The following is a 14,216-nucleotide window of genomic DNA, read 5'->3' on the forward strand; positions in this document are numbered from 1 at the left end:
TTTTACATTGGTCTCGATTACCTCAGTAAAAGAAACTTGATATAAAAGCATAGTTTTACAATATGCTGAAATTACATTGGTATTCTTTTGATCTGAATTTATGTATCTTTGTGTTCAGTCACTTGAAGAAAATTTCATCACATTTGTGAAGAATGAGTTGAAGAATATCAACAGGATTCTATGTTCTGAGAGTTCAGATCACCCAGTATTCTTCGGGAGTCAGACAGAGGATAAAGAAGTGGATAAACCGGAGAGGATTGCCCGAGAGGGTGCTCTGGACATCTCACTGTACATCCTGAGGAACATTAACCAGAAGGAGCTCGCTGACAAACTGGAGAAAAGTACATTTCTCAAAATGTAGTTTAAGGCTCAATTTATGATATGCGAGCCAAAGAAAGTGTGTTGGTTTAAAAAAAAATCCCATTAAGTTAGGTGCTTATAATTATATTGTACAATTGCCCCCCAGGGCGGCAGGGTAGCCTAGTGGTTAGTGTTGGACTAGTAACCGGAAGGTTTCAAGTTCAAACCCCCGAGCTGACAAGGTACAAATCTGTCGTTCTGCCCCTGAACAGGCAGTTAACCCACTGTTCCTAGGCCGTCATTGAAAATAAGAATTCGTTCTTAACTGACTTGCCTAGTTAAATAAAGGTAAAATAAAAAATAAACATCTAAGTTGTACGCTAAATATATAATACATGTTCAAAACAGTGTTCAGACTCTCATCTTGAGATCCTAGATCCAAATCAAAACTCCAGTAACATGTATGTTTTAGTTGAGTTTAGCTTTATTTTGCATACATGTACAAACAACAACAAATCAATGAATTGTCAATGTTGGTGAAGCTACTCTGAGAGTATTTTACCTTTATTTAACCAGGCAAGTCAGTTAAGAACAAATTCTTATTTTCAATGACAGCCTAGGAACAGTGGGTTAACTGCCTGTTCAGGGGCAGAACGACAGCCTAGGAACAGTGGGTTAACTGCCTGTTCAGGGGGCTGAACGACAGCCTAGGAACAGTGGGTTAACTGCCTGTTCAGGGGCTGAACGACAGCCTAGGAACAGTGGGTTAACTGCCTTGTTCAGGGGCATAACGACAGCCTAGGAACACTGGGTTCACTGCCTGTTCAGGGGGCTGAACGACAGCCTAGGAACAGTGGGTTAACTGCCTGTTCAGGGGGCTGAACGACAGCCTAGGAACAGTGGGTTAACTGCCTGTTCAGGGGGCTGAATGACAGCCTAGGAACAGTGGGTTAACTGCCTGTTCAGGGGCTGAACGACAGCCTAGGAACAGTGGGTTAACTGCCTTGTTCAGGGGGCAGAACGACAGCCTAGGAACAGTGGGTTAACTGCCTTGTTCAGGGGCAGAACGACAGCCTAGGAACAGTGGGTTAACTGCCTTGTTCAGGGGCATAACGACAGCCTAGGAACACTGGGTTCACTGCCTGTTCAGGGGCAGAACGACAGCCTAGGAACAGTGGGTTAACTGCCTGTTCAGGGGCTGAACGACAGCCTAGGAACAGTGGGTTAACTGCCTGTTCAGGGGCTGAACGACAGCCTAGGAACAGAGGGTTAACTGCCTGTTCAGGGGCAGAACGACAGCCTAGGAACAGTGGGTTAACTGCCTTGTTCAGGGGCAGAACGACAGCCTAGGAACAGTGGGTTAACTGCCTGTTCAGGGGGCTGAACGACAGCCTAGGAACAGTGGATTAACCGCCTGTTCAGGGGCAGAACGACAGCCTAGGAACAGTGGGTTAACTGCCTGTTCAGGGGCAGAACGACAGCCTAGGAACAGTGGGTTAACTGCCTGTTCAGGGGCAGAACGACAGATTTGTACCTTGTCAGGTGGGGGGTTTGAACTTTCAACCTTCCGGTTACTAGTCCAAAGCTCTAACCACTAGGCTACCTGCCGCCTCCACACTCTAACCACTAGGCTACCTGCCGCCTCCACACTCTAACCACTAGGCTACCTGCCGCCTCTACACTCTAACCACTAGGCTACCTGCCGCCTCTACACTCTAACCACTAGGCTACCTGCCACCTCTACACTAACCACTAGGCTACCCTGCCGCCTCTACACTCTAACCACTAGGCTACCCTGCCCCCTCTACACTCTAACCACTAGGCTACCCTGCCACCTCTACACTCTAACCACTAGGCTACCCTGCCTCCTCTACACTATAACCACTAGGCTACCCTGCCTAACCCTCTACACTTTAACCACTAGGCTACCTGCCACCCCTACACTATAACCACTAGGCTACCTACCACCTCTACACTCTAACCACTAGGCTACCTGCCACCTCTACACTCTAACCACTAGGCTACCCTGCCACCTCTACACTCTAACCACTAGGCTACCTTCCACCTCTACACTCTAACCACTAGGCTACCCTGCCACCTCTACACTCTAACCACTAGGCTACCTACCACCTCTACACTATAACCACTAGGCTACCCTGCCTCCTCTACACTCTAACCACTAGGCTAACCCTGCCTAACCCTAGGCTACCCTGCCACCTCCACACTCTAACCACTAGGCTACCCTGCCTCCTAACCACTAGGCACCTTTAACCACTAGGCTAACCTGCCACCTCCACACTCTAACCACTAGGCTACCCTGCCTCCTCTACACTCTAACCACTAGGCTACCCTGCCACCTCTACACTCTAACCACTAGGCTACCTACCACCTCTACACTATAACCACTAGGCTACCCTGCCACCTCTACACTCTAACCACTAGGCTACCTTCCACCTCTACACTCTAACCACTAGGCTACCCTGCCACCTCTACACTCTAACCACTAGGCTACCTACCACCACCTCTACACTATAACCACTAGGCTACCCTGCCTCCTCTACACTCTAACCACTAGGCTAACCCTGCCTCCTCTACACTCTAACCACTAGGCTAACCCTGCCACCTCCACACTCTAACCACTAGGCTACCCTGCCTCCTCTACACTCTAACCACTAGGCTACCCTGCCTCCTCTACACTCTAACCACTACAGGCTAACCCTGCCTGCCCCCTCTACACTCTAACCACGAGGCTAACCACTAGGCTACCTACCACCTCTACACTCTAACCACTAGGCTAACCACTAGGCTACCTACCACCTCTACACTCTAACCACTAGGCTACCTACCACCTCTACACTCTAACCACTAGGCTAACCTGCCACCTCCACACTCTAACCACTAGGCTACCCTGCCTCCTCTACACTCTAACCACTAGGCTACCCTGCCTCCTCTACACTCTAACCACTAGGCTAACCACTAGGCTACCCTGCCTCCTCTACCTCTAACCACTAGGCTACACTGCCGCCTCTACACTCTAACCACTAGGCTACCCTGCCCCCTCTACACTCTAACCACTAGGCTACCTACCACCTCTACACTCTAACCACTAGGCTACCCTGCCGCCCCATACAGATAGTTTACCAATGTGGCATTCTAATCATTTAAAATCCAAACAGTCCCCAAGCTTGTTTCATTCAAGATGACTAATTCATCAATAATTCTCAAAAAGCAGTCAAAGAGCAAAAAGCTGATACAAAATGGCAGTACATTTTTTTTTTAATAAAAAAAAAATCAATTAAATATGAATTAATGTAAAAAAGGGTTACCGGGAGCGATCATCCTCTGATCATCATTCCTCTGCATTGTTTTTTTAGATACACCTGCCATGAAGAGCCAACGTAAGCTAAAATCTCACCTGAAAAATAAGTTTGAATGTGTATTGGAGGGAATAGCGAAACAAGGAAACTCCAGACTTCTCAGTAAGATCTATACAGACCTCTATATCACAGAGGGTAGAAGTGGAGGAGTAAATAATGAAAATGAGATGACACAGATTGAGGCAGCATCCAGGAGACCAGCAACACATGAGACACCAATAAAATGCAATGACATCTTTCAGCCCTTACCTGGACAAGATAAATCTATCAGAACTGTGCTGACGACGGGAGTCGCTGGCATTGGAAAAACAGTCTCTGTGCAGAAGTTCATTCTGGACTGGGCTGAAGGGAAAGCAAACCAGGAGCTTCAATTCATATTTCCACTTTCTTTTCGGGAGATGAATTTGATGAAGGAGAGAAACCACAGCATGATGGAACTTCTTCATCGCTTTGTCATGGAAACCAAAGAATCAGGAATCTCTAACTATGACAAGTACAACGTTCTGTTTGTCCTTGATGGTCTGGATGAGTGTCGACTTCCTCTAGACTTCAAGAACAACAAGATCTGTTTTGATGTCACAGAGTCTACCTCAGTGGACGTGCTGCTGACAAATCTCATCAAGGGGAATCTGTTTCCCTCCGCTTTCCTCTGGATAACCTCCCGACCTGCAGCAGCCAATCAGATCCCTCCGGGGTGTATTGACCAGGTGACAGAGGTACGAGGGTTCAATGATCCACAGAAGGAGGAGTACTTCAGGAAGAGAATCAGTGATGAGAATTTGGTCAGCAGAATCATCTCACATATCAAGATATCAAAGGAGCATCCACATTATGTGCCACATACCTGTCTTCTGTTTGATTTCTGCTACAGTTTTTTGAGAACATAATGAAGACAGAAAAAAGAGTGATGCCCAAGACTCTGACTGAGATGCACATGTATTTCCTCATATTTCAGTCCAAACAGACACTGGTGAAGTTTGAAGGGAAAGAGCAGATCGATCAACACTGGGATAAAGAGAGCATTATGTCACTGGGGAAACTGGCTTTCCAACAGTTGGAGATAGGCAATCTGATTTTCTATGAGGAAGACCTGAAAAAATGTGGTATTGATGTCAGAGAGGCATCAGTGTATTCAGGACTGTGCACACAGATCTTCAGAGAGGAGAATGGGCTGTACCAGGAGAAGGTATACTGCTTTGTTCATCTGAGCATCCAGGAGTTCATGGCTGCTGTGTATGTGTTCCTCTCAGTCGTCAACAACAACGTGAATCTAATGGCCAATCCGCAATCAACCTCTGCCAAGCTGCGGACCCTGTCTATTGATAACCGTCTAATCGACCTGGCAAGGAGTGCAGTGGACAAGGCTTTAGAGAGTGAGAGTGGACACCTGGACCTGTTCCTCCGCTTCCTTCTGGGCCTCTCATTGAAGTCCAATCAGACTCTCCTACGAGGCCTACTGACACAGACAAGTAGCAGCTCACAGACCAATGAAATGATTGTCAAGTACATCAAGGCAAAGATCAGGGACAAGCCCACCTCAGAGAGATGCATCAATCTTTTCCACTGTCTGAATGAGTTGGATGACCATTCTTTAGTGGAGGAGATCCAAAGCTACCTGAGATCAGGAAGTCTCTCAGAAGCCAGCCTCTCATCTGCTCATTGGTCAGCTCTGGTCTTTGTGTTGCTGACTTCAGAAGAGAAGCTGGAAGTGTTTGACCTGAAGAAATACTCCAGATCAGAGGAAGGTCTTGTTAGGCTGCTGCCAGTGGTCAAAGCCTCCAGAACAGCACTGTAAGTACATGGATATTAAAAACGTAAACATCTGAAATAATGTTTATATTTACACCACAATAAAACATCATTACTGTTTCTTTTTAAATCAAATAACATGGCACGCACACAATTGTGAACATTTCCTATTTCTACTTTCCATTTAGGCTGAATGGATGTAACCTCACAGACAGCTGCTGTGCTTCTTTGGCCTCGACTCTCAGCTCAAACTCCTCCCAACTGAGGGTGCTGGACCTGAGTAACAATGACTTGCAGGATTCAGGAGTGAAGCTGCTCTCTGCTGGACTGGAGAGTCCACACTGTCAACTGGAGACACTGAGGTCAACATGTACTTATTATAGTTCCACTATACTGTAGGCTGATACACACTAAACACAAACGCTTCTGTGCCAAAAAAAAAAGTGTTATTTGGCTTGTTGCCATAGTGGATCCCGTTTTGGTTCTTCATAGAACCTTTTATGAATGTTCTATAAAGAACCATGCTAATAAGGTTCTACATGGAACCTATAAGGAACCCTTTCCTAATCACCCAAAAAAAGGGTTCCCTTTCTATGGTTCTTTATCAAACCTTTATGGAGAATGGTTCTATAGACATAGATCCTATTGAAGAACCACACATATATATTTTTTAAATTCTGGCTATCCATATTATATACATTTTAAAAAGGTTGAATCAGGTTTGTTAGTTCTGTAACAGCAGGGAGTCTCTGAGGAGATCATTATGAACTACTGAGTTACTCAACCGTTCTCAATTGACAGAAGGACATACAGTATATGACGCTATCCCAAGACACCGTCACAGGCCACTGTCATGTGATGGCCTAACACAACATGAGATATACTGGTAAACACTCTCACGGGTACACAAAAAGAGCTGTGTTTGCAAACCACGCCCCCAAAATATTAGAATGGGCCACCACCCCTACATTTGAATCATCACTCAAAGAGGAAAGGGACCCTTTTGTGAATCGCAAAGAACCATTAAAGGTCCCACATTTCCCAAAGAACCATTAAAGGTCTCAAAGGGTTCTCTGAGTCATTATGGTTCCACATAGAACCATCACATTTCCCAAAGAACCATTAAAGGTCTCACATTTCCCAAAGAACCATTAAAGGTCCCACATTTCCCAAAGAACCATTAAAGGTCTCAAAGGGTTCTCTGAGTCATTATGGTTCCACATAGAACCATCACATTTCCCAAAGAACCATTAAAGGTCTCAACGACTTCTGCGAGTCATTATGGTTCCACATAGAACCATCACACTTCCCAAAGAACCCTTGAGGAACCCTCTTTTCTTAGTGTGTACCAGCCTAATATATTTGGGCATGAGAACTGAGTATTCACGGCTCCCAGTCTGTATTTTGTAGGCTTCCTTGTCATGTTCGTTATATGAAGAGATGTATTAACTCAAATCCATGTGCAATAAACCACTTATTCTCTTTTGTAAAAAAAACAACAACCATGTTTTCATTGCAGTTGTTTATCTGGCAAAAAGAATGAAAAGATAGCTGCCACTTAAGATTTTAGCAGTCCGTGTATAAAATAATGTTAGTGTGTAATGTGAAAATGCTTACGTGTAGAAATGATGATCAACTCTCTGCAGGCTGTCAGGCTGCCTGGTCACAGAGGTAGGCTGTGCTTCTCTGGCCTCAGCTCTGAAGTCAAACCCCTCACATCTAAGAGAGCTGGACCTAAGCTACAATCACCCAGAAGACTCAGCACTGAAGCTGTTCTCTGCAGGACTGGAGAAACTCAAGTATTTTGAGTGTTTGCCTCTATCAGTATTGTCTGCCTGCATGCGAGTGTGTTCCTGCATGCATGTGAGTTTGTTCCTGTCTGCATGCGAGTGTGTTCCTGTGTGTCTGCCTGCATGTGAGTGTGTTCGTGTGTCTGCCTGCATGTGAGTGTGTTCGTGTGTCTGCCTGCATGTGAGTGTGTTCCTGCATGCATGTAAGTGTGTTCCTGCATGCATGTGAGTGTGTTCCTGTGTCTGCATGCATGTAAGTGTGTTCCTGTGTCTGCCTGCATGTGAGTGTGTTCCTGTGTGTCTGCATGCATGTGAGTGTGTTCCAGTGTCTCTGCATGCATGTAAGTGTGTTCCTGTGTCTGCCTGCATGTGAGTGTGTTCCTGTGTCTCTGCATGCATGTGAGTGTGTTCCTGTGTGTCTGCCTGCATGTGAGTGTGTTCCTGCATGTCTGTATGCATGTGAGTGTGTTCCTGTGTGTCAAACCTGAGTTAGTAAGCAGCCTATCAGATTGAAGGAGACACTAGTGATCAAACCTGAGTTAGTAAACAGCCTATCAGATTGAAGGAGACACTAGTGATCAAACCTGAGTTAGTAAACAGCCTATCAGATGGAAGGAGGAACTAGTGATCAAACCTGAGTTAGTAAGTAGCCTATCTTTGGTAGAGTGGGCACGGCTCGCCTTGTTCCTCCCAACAGTCAAACAAACAGTGAGATATTGATTTTTTCCCTTCTTTTTGTGAAAGTAACTCAACGTAATGTAACTAGTAATATAATGTGTTACCTTCCAGTAATATTGTCTGTAATATTGTTAAATGTAACGAGTAACTAATCCCAACACTTCATGTGTGTAAGTCTGATATATATGAATCATTATCTATTTTTTAATCCTTTTTTTTTTTTTTTTACATCATCTTTTACAGTTTGGACAATGGTGAAGAGCGCCGGTTACAATCAGGGCTTAAAAAATGTAAGTGATGAATGCTTAAGTTAAACAATGTATTGAGCTGAAACAGGGCTGTGGAGGCTCTGATGCAAAGTTCTGATTCAAGTTCCATATAGTGACCTGCGTTTCTTCCTAGACTCTAGGGCAGGGCTTGGCAACCCTGTTCCTAGGCTGCATGTCAAACTCATTAAAGACACCCTCATCCACTTACCCTTGGGGGAATCCCCAAGGCCATATTTGTCATCGGTCCAAATGATTAGCCAAGCAAGAGAAGTTTGCAATGCAAGTCCTTCTGCCTTCCTTTTTAATGGAGTTTACGAGTGCACAATTCTGTTCACTTCAGGGCCTGAAACACTCCATAATTCAATTCGCGGTGATTGTACATCCGCTAAGAAAAGTTCACCAAAACCTCAACGTCAATATGGAGTCAACATACAAGTGTACGTAAAAACAAATGGAAATAAGTTAGAAATTGTGCCACTAATGCACAAACACGTTTCGTAAAATTAATTATATTTTTCTTTGGTTAGCTTTTGGAAATTCTTCAGAAGTTCCAGCTAGGCAGGCTAACGTTAGATAGCTCATTAATTTGCTAGCTATCATACAGCATGCGTATATTAATAATTATACAGTTAAAATAAGTAGACATGCAATCATAATTGACTGTAGGGCATATAAAGCACCCACAAGCTACCAGCGGCTGAAAAAACAATAATCGCGGGACGAACGAGTGACGAATTTCAGGGCAAGGGCGGTCCATTTCAAATTCATTCCTTCCTTCCTCGCCCCTTTGCCTGCAAGTGTAAACTCGTCAGACGTCGTGATACGTCATCGAAAGTGTCCGCTTAAATTTGAGGGCTGAGGGTGTGTCTGTTAAGTGTTTGGAATGCAGCCAATGGAGTGCCGTAAGTTTGCAGGGTTTTGTTCCAACTAGGCACCACACCTGAACAACTGAGCTAATTGATCAGTTTAGTGATTGCCTAAATTCAACACACCTGGTTTTCAAATCAAAAGTCAAATCAAATGTTATTTGTCACATGTGCCAAATACAACAGGTGTAGTAGACCTTACAGTGAAATGCTGAATACAACAGGTGAAGTAGACCTTACAGTGAAATGCTGAATACAACAGGTGTATTAGACCTTACAGTGAAATGCTGAATACAACAGGTGTAGTAGACCTTACAGTGAAATGCTGAATACAACAGGTGTAGTAGACCTTAGAGTGAAATGCTGAATACAACAGGTGTAGTAGACCTTCCAGTGAAATGCTGAATACAACAGGTGTATTAGACCTTACAGTGAAATGCTGAATACAACAGGTGTAGTAGACCTTACAGTGAAATGCTGAATACAACAGGTGTAGTAGACCTTCCAGTGAAATGCTGAATACAACAGGTGTATTAGACCTTACAGTGAAATGCTGAATACAACAGGTGTAGTAGACCTTACAGTGAAATGCTGAATACAACAGGTGTAGTAGACCTTCCAGTGAAATGCTGAATACAACAGGTGTAGTAGACCTTACAGTGAAATTATTACTTACAAGCCCTTAACCAACAATGCAGTTCAAATAAATAGAGTTAATAAAATATTTACTAAATAAACTAAAGTTTTAAAAAATCAAATCAATCAAAACACATTTACCTAACAATAAAGAGGCTCTTTACAGGGGGTACCAGTACAGAGTCAATGTGGAGACTATATACAGGGGGTACCGGTACAGAGTCAATGTGGAGGTTATATACAGGGGGTACCAGTACAGAGTCAATGTGGAGGTTATATACAGGGGGTACCGGTACAGAGTCAATGTGGAGGCTATATACAGGGGGTACCGGTAAAGAGTCAATGTGGAGGTTATATACAGGGGTACCGGTACAGAGTCAATGTGGAGGTTATATACAGGGGGTACCGGTACAGAGTCAATGTGGAGTCTATATACAGGGGGTACCGGTACAGAGTCAATGTGGAGGCTATATACAGGGGTACTGGTACAGAGTCAATGTGGAGGCTATATACAGGGGGTACCGGTACAGAGTCAATGTGGAGGCTATATACAGGGGTACTGGTACAGAGTCAATGTGGAGGCTATATACAGGGGTACCGGTACAGAGTCAATGTGGAGGTTATATACAGGGGTACCGGTACAGAGTCAATGTGGAGGTTATATACAGGGGGTACCGGTACAGAGTCAATGTGGAGGCTATATACAGGGGATACCGGTACAGAGTCAATGTGGAGGCTATATACAGGGGGTACCGGTACAGAGTCAATGTGGAGGTTATATACAGGGGGTACCGGTACAGAGTCAATGTGGAGGTTATATACATTGGGTACCGGTACAGAGTCAATGTGGAGGTTATATACAGGGGGTACCGGTACAGAGTCAATGTGGAGGCTATATACAGGGTGTACCGGTACAGAGTCAATGTGGAGGTTATATACAGGGGGTACCGGTACAGAGTCAATGTGGAGGTTATATACAGAGGGTACCGGTACCGTGTCAATGTGCGGCGGTGCAGGTTAGTCGAGGTAATTTGTAAAGTGACAATGTATAGATAATAAACAGCGAGTAGCAGCAGTGTAAAAACATAAGGCGGGTCAATGTACAGTGCCTTGCGAAAGTATTCGGCCCCCTTGAACTTTGCGACCTTTTGCCACATTTCAGGCTTCAAACATAAAGATATAAAACTATATTTTTTTGTGAAGAATCAACAACAAGTGGGACACAATCATGAAGTGGAACGACATTTATTGGATATTTCAAACTTTTTTAACAAATCAAAAACTGAAAAATTGGGCGTGCAAAATTATTCAGCCCCTTTACTTTCAGTGCAGCAAACTCTCTCCAGAAGTTCAGTGAGGATCTCTGAATGATCCAATGTTGACCTAAATGACTAATGATGATAAATACAATCCACCTGTGTGTAATCAAGTCTCCGTATAAATGCACCTGCACTGTGATAGTCTCAGAGGTCCGTTAAAAGCGCAGAGAGCATCATGAAGAACAAGGAACACACCAGGCAGGTCCGAGATACTGTTGTGAAGAAGTTTAAAGCCGGATTTGGATACAAAAAGATTTCCCAAGCTTTAAACATCCCAAGGAGCACTGTGCAAGCGATAATATTGAAATGGAAGGAGTATCAGGCCACTGCAAATCTACTAAGACCTGGCCGTCCCTCTAAACTTTCAGCTCATACAAGGAGAAGACTGATCAGAGATGCAGCCAAGAGGCCCATGATCACTCTGGATGAACTGCAGAAATCTACAGCTGAGGTGGGAGACTCTGTCCATAGGACAACAATCAGTCGTATATTGCACAAATCTGGCCGTTATGGAAGAGTGGCAAGAAGAAAGCCATTTCTTAAAGATATCCATAAAAAGTGTTGTTTAAAGTTTGCCACAAGCCACCTGGGAGACACACCAAACATGTGGAAGAAGGTGCTCTGGTCAGATGAAACCAAAATTTAACTTTTTGGCAACAATGCAAAATGTTATGTTTGGCGTAAAAGCAACACAGCTCATCACCCTGAACACACCATCCCCACTGTCAAACATGGTGGTGGCAGCATCATGGTTTGGGCCTGCTTTTCTTCAGCAGGGACAGGGAAGATGGTTAAAATTGATGGGAAGATGGATGGAGCCAAATACAGGACCATTCTGGAAGAAAACCTGATGGAGTCTGCAAAAGACCTGAGACTGGGACAGAGATTTGTCTTCCAACAAGACAATGATCCAAAACATAAAGCAAAATCTACAATGGAATGGTTCAAAAATAAACATATCCAGGTGTTAGAATGGCCAAGTCAAAGTCCAGACCTGAATCCAATCGAGAATCTGTGGAAAGAACTGAAAACTGCTGTTCACAAATGCTCTCCATCCAACCTCACTGAGCTCGAGCTGTTTTGCAAGGAGGAATGGGAAAAAATGTCAGTCTCTCGATGTGCAAAACTGATAGAGACATACCCCAAGCGACTTACAGCTGTAATCGCAGCAAAAGGTGGCGCTACAAAGTATTAACTTAAGGGGAGTTTGGTCTACAGTTAGACATCAACAAATAAAAAGAAATACAACAAGTAACACAATAAAAAGGCTATATATACAGGAGTGTACCGGTACCGAGTCGGTGTGTGGGGCTACCGGTTAGTTGAGGTAATTTGTACATGTAGGTAGGGGTGTAGTGACTATGCATAGATAAACAATAACCAATGTTGTTTATGGTGTGATATGAAGCTAGAGACCAGTGAATAATGTTAGTTGACTAGATTGGACAAATGTAACATGTAATGTGTTTTTGTTGTTGGTTTCGCCATCAGATGCCTGTGAACTCACACTGGATCCAAACACAGCAGGCAGACAGCTCATTCTGTCTGAGGACAACAGAAAAGTGACATCGGTGGAGAGTTTTAAGGACCGGCCACAGGTGCTGTGTAGAGAGGGTCTGAATGGGCGTTGTTACTGGGAGGTAGAGTGGAGTGGGGAAAAAACTCGTTTGGCAGTGACCTATAAAAGAAAAATGAGTTTTGACTCCAATCTACTTGGAAGCAATGACATATCTTGGGGTCTGGGATGCTATAGTGATGGTTACACTGCCTGGCACAATGGTAATCACACGACCATACTGGCACCTTACTCCAGTAGAGTTGGAGTGTATCTGGACTGGCAGGCTGGTTCTCTTACCTTCTATAGCATCTCCTCTGACACACTGACCCACCTGCACACATTCCACACCTCATTCAATGAGCCACTCTATGCAGGGTTTTTGGTTGAGGAGACGGTGTCCCTGTGCAGGGTGATTTTTAGCTCGAGCTGCTAGACCTGTTAGACCTGTTAGACCTTATTGTTTCTTAGCAACTGGACCATCCAGGTAAATCTGGCTATTCAAATCCATCTGTCTTCTTCTTCTTTGGTACAAAATACAGTTTCCCCATCAATAGAAGAAAATGTTACCAAGCATATTTTGTATTCAAGTAGGCCTACAGATATTATACAATTAAAAATAATTCAACATGAAGAAGGAAGTTAAGCGATGCTGCCATAGACCTGATATATTGACCTTTACACGGAACCCAAACCGGCTGCGTGCGTGCGCCATCGTGCATAAATGGATTTTGCCCCCCCCCCCGGGTTAAAATATCAAAACAAACTCTGAACCAATGACATTAATTTGGGGACAGGTCGAAAAGCATTAAACATGTATGGAAATTTAGCTACTTAGCCTGCACATGCTAGCTAACGCTAATTTGTCCTATTTAGCTAGTTAGCTTGCACTTGCTAGCTAACGTTAATTTGTCCTATTTAGCTAGCTTGCTGTTGCTAGCTCATTTGTCCTGGGATATAAACATTGAGTTCTTATTTTACCTGAAATGCACAAGGACCTCTAATCCGACAATTAATCCACACATAAAACGGACAACCGAATCGTTTCTAGTCATCTCTCCTCCTTCCAGGCTTTTTCATCTTTGAACTTATATGGTGATCGCATCTAAACTTTCATTGTATTACCACAACAACCGGCAACAAAGTTCGCCTTTCAATCACCCACGTGGGTATAACCAATGAAGAGATGGCACGAGGGTACCTGCTTCTATAAACCAATGAGGAGATGGGAGAGGCAGGACTTTCCGGGCGATCTGCGTCAGAAATAGGAATGACTTCTATTTTAGCCCTTGGCGAGCAGTGTGTGTGCAATAGTTGAATAACATGGATTTCTAAATTTATTTTGCGACGCTCGCGGCACGCGACGTGTCCGGTCTGGTCAGCATGCAAGGTTAGATAATAGCAGCCTATGGACCTAATAGATAGGCCTAAGAATATTGAAACAGCTCAGACAGAGTCTAATGGCTTAATACTAGGTAGGTCTATTGATTGCACATACATGAAAGTGATGTCAATATATATCCTAATAATCTAGCTATTATATAATTCAGTTATTTTGCTTCACTTTTTTTTAACATTGCAAACTTTTTAAGGTATTTATATTCAACTATGAAGTTTTTGGTGGTCACAGAGAGACAGATAAACATCTTCATAAACGGTGATCTAACGCTGAATTTA

At 43.9% G+C, this 14,216-nt stretch overlaps 1 pseudogene; it reads left to right on the forward strand.

The window, feature by feature from the left end:
• Positions 1-13,487, forward strand: part of LOC112235850 — a 21,709-nt pseudogene extending 8,222 nt beyond the window's left edge.
• The last annotated feature ends 729 nt before the right edge of the window (positions 13,488-14,216 follow it).

The sequence above is a fragment of the Oncorhynchus tshawytscha genome, linkage group LG02, assembly GCF_018296145.1.
Source record: "Oncorhynchus tshawytscha isolate Ot180627B linkage group LG02, Otsh_v2.0, whole genome shotgun sequence".
Taxonomy (NCBI): Eukaryota; Metazoa; Chordata; class Actinopteri; order Salmoniformes; family Salmonidae; genus Oncorhynchus; species Oncorhynchus tshawytscha.